This window comes from Gossypium hirsutum, chromosome A09 (genome assembly GCF_007990345.1).
Source record: "Gossypium hirsutum isolate 1008001.06 chromosome A09, Gossypium_hirsutum_v2.1, whole genome shotgun sequence".
Taxonomy (NCBI): Eukaryota; Viridiplantae; Streptophyta; class Magnoliopsida; order Malvales; family Malvaceae; genus Gossypium; species Gossypium hirsutum.
Genome location: NC_053432.1, coordinates 70,260,866 through 70,267,375, shown reverse-complemented (window position 1 = coordinate 70,267,375; position 6,510 = coordinate 70,260,866). Strand labels below are relative to the sequence as shown.

Sequence of the window (6,510 nt, the reverse complement as noted above, 5' to 3'; positions counted from 1 at the left end):
CACGTAAGCTATCTACATGCATCCGATTGCCCTTGTTCACTGCCTCATTAATTACTATTGGGTTACTTTATATTTTACCCTTCACTACAAGTTGAATTATCTTTTAGGGTAACTGATTTCAATAATTTAAAGTTATATTTCAATAATTATTAATATTTTTGAATTATTAAATTTTAGTAATTGATTCGTTAATTTTTATTACCCTTGACATTAATTCTACAAATATTCAAATAACTATAAAAATATGATAAAATTCTAAAAAAATAATAACATTCATAATTTGTTGTTAAAAATTATAAAAAAATTGAAATATAATTATACAAAAAATTAACAGTAATTCATTTTCATTTAATTAAAAAATATTTTTTTATTTTAATTTTGACATAAAAGAGAGACAACTGGCACGGTCATTATTGGTTAGTTCAATTTTTTTAACATTCTTCAATTTTTAAACTAAAAATTATAATGAAGTGATAATTTAAGTATTGATACGAGTAAAAATAAATAAATGCCAAAATATAAAATGAGTATAATGTCAAGGAAAAATAATAAATTATAAGTGATAATTTGGCATAAGAAATTCCAATTTCAATTTCTGAAAGGAAAAAAAATAGCTATGATAAAGAAAAATACATTTTATCAATATAAAATACTAAGTGGGCTCTTTAATTTAGACCTGTCTATGGGTCGGGTCACTCGATTCGAAGGCTCATCCAAAAAATAAGAGGATTTAAGTGAAAATATACAGGGATTTAAATTGCGGTCGCGGTCGCGTTTTCGGTCGCGTTGCGTTTGTCGCGGTCGCGGACATAACGGACGCTATTGCGGTCACTGCGGGTATCGCGGTCGTGAATTTTACATTACTTATTGTGTATTGCGGGTATAGCGGGTTTCGGCAGTAACGGTTTCGAACGGTGCCGTTACCGCTATATAACGGCCGCTATTTCGGTAACGGACCGCTATTTAAATCCCTGAAAATATAGGTCCGAAAATAAGTTTGGACAAAAAAATGTTCATTTAGAAAACAAATCGAGTTTTGGATAAGGTTTTTCGGCCTTGAGCCCAACTCGACCAAAATTTGGAAAAAAATAACATTTATTGTTTCCTTGTTGTTTTTTTCTTATTGTTTCCTCACTATTTTACTATCAGAGCACTATTATGTTACTATTATTTTATTGTTATTATTTGGATATTGTATAATTTTTATTTTATGGTTAATTTTGTTACTATTTTAGAGACATTTATTTATTAAGAAACATAAATCTTAGTGTTATTTAAATATGCATATTTTTTAAATTTATTTTAAATTTATTTTTTGATGTATTATATATTTTTTAAAAATAATATAAAAAATTTAATATGGGCAGATCAGGCCAAGCCCAAGTTTTAGCATTTTTATCTGGGCTAGGCTTGGGTAAAATCTTAAACCTATTTTTCGAGTCGAGTCCAATAAACGAGTATAAAATTGTAGTTGGATTAAGTCGAAATAACTTACCCAAAGCCCGTCCCATTTAAAAAACGGACATTATTTTTTTTAAACTTATATTTTTATCCAAACATCACATTTTTCAAGCAAGACAACAAGTCTACATTGTCTATCAACCTTTGATGAATGCATAAGGTTTACTTATTGAATCTATGATTTCTTTTTTCCAAAAAAAAAGTTGGAATATGGTTTAAATTTGGATTAATGTAATTTTTTTGTTTTTAAAATTTAAAATTTACAATTATGTTAGTTTTAAAATTTAAACTTAACAAATAAATCTATTTTGATATTTAAATTTTAAAAAATATAAAATATTCTAAAATTATAAGTAAAATCTCAAAGAGTCATAAGTCAAACTTTTATATTTTTTCAATTCAAGATAAAAAATAATCAATTTACCAAATTCAAATACCAAAATAAATAAATAAATAATTAAATTGTTTTTTAAAAAGTAATAATATCAAATTAAAACTGCTGGTTGCGGGGAAAAAAAATATTATGTTAATCCTCTACATTTTTGCCCATCGTAAGCCCTCCGGCTCGTTTTCGGTTTTGCTCTTTTGACGGTAATCTTATATGTTTTATTGGTACTCCAACTAGTTTTGTATTTTCATATGTTCTTTCTGATTTTCTCATCTCTTGATTTTTGGATTGGATAGATAATGAAAGTTGAAGTCTTTGTATCTTGAAGAAATGGCATATCTGTTATCAACAACAATGGTCAAGCTGACCCCTAAGCTCCATTACAACACCACAAGATGTATACTGAAAACCCCACTTTGTTTCTTCTCTGGTAATTGCCTTTGCTAATTGGTATGTCTGTATTGTCTTTTACTTTCTTTCATATGCTTAGTATACAACCCAAGTTTCAAAAACACTACTTTTGCAGGAGTGGGTGACAAGAAGAATGAACGAAACAGAGTTTCTACTATTAGTTTAGCGGTAAAGGACCAAGCTTTTCATCGAACAACAGAGAAAATTCGTGGTAAAATTTCACCTAAAAGAGGAAAGAATCCGGTTTTGAGTGAGGGGAGATATGAGGATGAGAATTATGGGCCTGTTTGCCCTGGTTGTGGAGTCTTTATGCAAGATAAAGATCCTAATCTTCCGGGGTATTATCAGAAAAGAAAGGTTGTTGAGAAGACACTAGTGGAGAATGTAGAGGATCTGGACGAGTATTTTGAGGGTGAACTTGAAGGGTTGGATGATGATGATGATGATGTTGAAGAAGAAGAAGAAGAAGAAGAAGAAAAAGAGGATTTTGTGGATGAAGTTGAGGGAAAATTTGAGGGAAGTGATACAGAAGAAGATAATTTGGGAAAGGGGGATGAGTTTGATTGGGATTCTGATGAATGGGAAGCTAATTTTTTAAAAGGAGAGGATGATATAGAGTTTGATGGTTTTGCACCTGCAAGTGTTGGGTATGGTAACATTACAGACGAGATTATGGAGAAGGGTAAAAGGAAGAGATTGTCAAAAGCAGAAAGGAAAAGGATGGCTCGGGAAGCACAGAAGGAGAAAGAAGAGGTTACTGTATGCGCGCGATGTCATTCTTTGAGGAACTATGGACAGGTGAAGAACCAAACTGTTGAAAATTTGATTCCTGATTTTGATTTTGATAGATTAATAGCAACTAGGTTGATAAAGCCCGCTGGGAATGCTGGTGCTACTGTTGTCGTTTTGGTTGTTGATTGTGTTGATTTTGATGGTTCCTTTCCAAAGCGGGCTGCAAAGTCGTTGTTCAAGTTGTTGGAAAATGCCCAAAATGACTCCAAACTTTCCAAAAAGTTGCCAAAACTTGTTCTAGTGGCTACAAAAGTTGACCTGCTCCCCTCACAAATCTCACCGACTAGGTTAGATAGATGGGTTAGGCACCGAGCTAAGGCTGGAGGCACCGAGCTAAGGCTGGAGGGGCACCCAAGCTTAATGGGGTATATTTGGTTAGTTCCCGTAAGGATTTGGGTGTGAAGAATTTGTTGGCATTCATAAAGGAATTAGCAGGTCCTCGAGGTAACGTGTGGGTTATTGGGGCTCAAAATGCTGGGAAGTCTACTCTTATCAATGCATTTGCTAAGAGGGAAAAGGCAAATATAACAAGGCTTACAGAAGCTCCTGTTCCTGGGACAACTCTTGGGATTTTGCGAATTGGTGGAATTTTGTCGGCCAAGGCAAAGATGTATGATACTCCAGGGCTCCTACATCCGTATTTAATGTCTATGAGATTAAACAGGGATGAGCAGAAGATGGTTGAAATAAGGAAGGAGCTAAAACCTCGGACATATAGGGTGAAGGCAAGTTTCCTCCTACTATCATCACTGTGCACATTTAGACCTTTTTCCCTTGATTTTTTTATTTTATTTTGTGAAGGTCTAGTTTTCAATTAAAATTGAACAGAATCCCGGTGCTTTAAACTTACTGAAGTTTTTAAAGTGAAAGTTGATTGTTGCATCTTATGATTAGTTGTTTATGAAATATGGGAGTATGATGTACTGCACATCAGGGATATAATGCATTGAAAGAGTTCATATCATTGATCTTGAGTTTTTTATTTGGCTGTATATTCATCCTCTTCCTCTGCATCTTCATTCTGCCTTCAATTAATTGGCTTCCGGGTTCTGGGTCTTTATTCTTTATATAGTGCTTGTTTACAGTAACGAGAATAACTGAGTCTCTTATCTTTATTCATTATACCGTTTGTGTTTTCAGTAACAAGAATAACAAACAGTGTCCCTTTCCACTGCATAAGGTCAGCTATGCATGGACTATATGACACAATTACGTACTATTTTAGTCATTCTGTAGTAAGATTAATGAAAACAGGCCCTCTTTAATAGTACTCCATCCCCAATGTCTTATTTTCTCTGCCCCCTCCCTTTTTTGATGTGGCCACTCACAACCTTTTCTGGGGACATTTTCAGACATTTACTTCACATGCCTGAAGACCTGAAATGCGTCTCCATTTGCCCTTTTTTTTATCATCTGGCACTACCCTTACCTTCTCCGATATGAGGTCATTTCTAACTTCCTTTGTGAAGGTTTACAATATGATGAAGCTTGTTCCATAATATTTGTACCTTAATCTGTTTGAGAGGCCAAACCACATATTCTATAGGGGTGTTTATCAGCATTCTCTTTCGATGTGCAAACACCTAACGTGTCTCCACACTACCTCATTTGGTAATTTCTAACTTTTTATTATGATGGTTAGACCAAGATGAAGTTACTTTTAAAGATGGATGTTTCAATGAGTTTGAGGGGCCAAATCCAGTGCATTAGTTTATATGCCCCTTCATGGTCAACGACAATAGCTTCGTCTATTGATATATGGTCATAAGAGAATGTAGCAGGGAAAAGTGAACCCAGATGATAATAGATTGACAAATCTTGTGTCGTTTTGCTTAGTTAACATGCACCTGGACCTCCTTAGCTGAATGCTTTGTCATTCTATGCTGAAAAGTTCAATATTATATGTAAGAATAACTGGGATTTCCTTTCATTGTTTCCCTGTCACCTCTATGTTTTCCAGTGTTATCTTAGTTTCAATTGTCTGTTGTCCACGGTAATAAACCTTTGCAGCTTTTGTTGCTTCAAGCTTGCAATATTTTAAGGTAGCAATGCAACCAAATAGGGACATTATCAAGTCTAATGCTTAGATTTTTAAAATATGCAGGTAGGACAAGCTGTCCATGTTGGTGGCTTGATGAGACTGGATCTAAATTATGCTTCAGTAGAAACAATTTATGTTACAATTTGGGCATCGCCAAATGTTTCTCTGCACTTGGGAAAGGTTGAAAATGCTGATGAAATATGGAAGAACCATGTTGGTATCAGATTGCAGGTATATGTATACTTTTATTTCGTTCTCTTTTGTATTTTCTGTCCAACTTATGCTAATTGGTGATTGTTTCTCACTGTGCTGGTTGCATTAACTGCTACTCGAGGACCCTTCTAAATCAATAGGCTCTTAAACTGTTTTGAAGGGTGTCGTGTCATTTTATATGGTGTTTAAAGAACTAGAATAATATCCTCATAAAATCGAAATAGAAGAATATCGGTAAGGAAATTGTTTGGTCTTTGTTTCCACTTTTAGTGATCATTATTGCCTAAAGTTTGGTTGTTCTGCAACCAAGATTAAGGGACTTTCACTTTTAAAGAGAAGGATTTCTGGGAAGCTTGTTGTGCCTACCCAGAGAGCTTAATTGCAGTATGAGATCACTGGGAAATTTTGTACCTAGTTTAAGGGATTACTCGAGTAATTATTTCCTCTATAGCTTCTTTGAGGGAAATTATTGTATCCTGAAATGAAAATACATTGCTATGGAGATGACATTGCCTTTTTTTAACTGCATTTGACTATATAACTACAGTTATGGCATAAAAGATAAAAGGCCCTAATATTACTGTTTTTGACTTCCTCTTCAGCCACCCATTGGTGAAGACCGAGCTTCTGAATTAGGGAAATGGCAAGAGAGGGAAGTTAAAGTGTCTGGAAGTAGTTGGGATGTAAACACCATAGACATTGCAGCAGCTGGGTTAGGTTGGTTCTCCTTGGGTCTCAAGGGTGAAGCAAGTTTGGCGTTATGGACATATGATGGTGTTGAGATAACCTTGAGAGAGCCGTTAGTCCTCGACCGGGCACCATTTCTTGAAAGACCTGGATTTTGGCTACCAAAAGCGGTATCTGATGCCATTGGCAGCCAAAGTAAATTAGAATCCCAAAAAAGGAAAAAGTTTGAGGAAAGTACAGACGACCTCTCTGAGGTTTCTGCTTGAGATGGATTAGTTATCGTAAAAAGTTGCGTTTTGTGTATGTTCTTTTCGGTCACATATTATAGGCTCAGGGAATTTGATCCTTGCTTATCTCAACTGTTGAAACCGAAATCTCCAAAAGCTTAACTACAAAGGCAGTGTACATTAGAAATTTATTGATTCCCTTATTGAAAGAAGAATTTTGATGGGGTCTTCTTTTTTATGTATGACACAATTACAGCAAATGAAATATTGGTAGGTCTGCTTTTCACTTA

The 6,510-nt window shown here is 34.5% G+C and overlaps 1 pseudogene; it reads left to right on the top strand.

Moving 5' to 3' along the window:
* Positions 1-2,094: 2,094 nt before the first annotated feature.
* On the top strand, positions 2,095-6,510 carry LOC107889429 (GTP-binding protein BRASSINAZOLE INSENSITIVE PALE GREEN 2, chloroplastic-like; annotated as a pseudogene).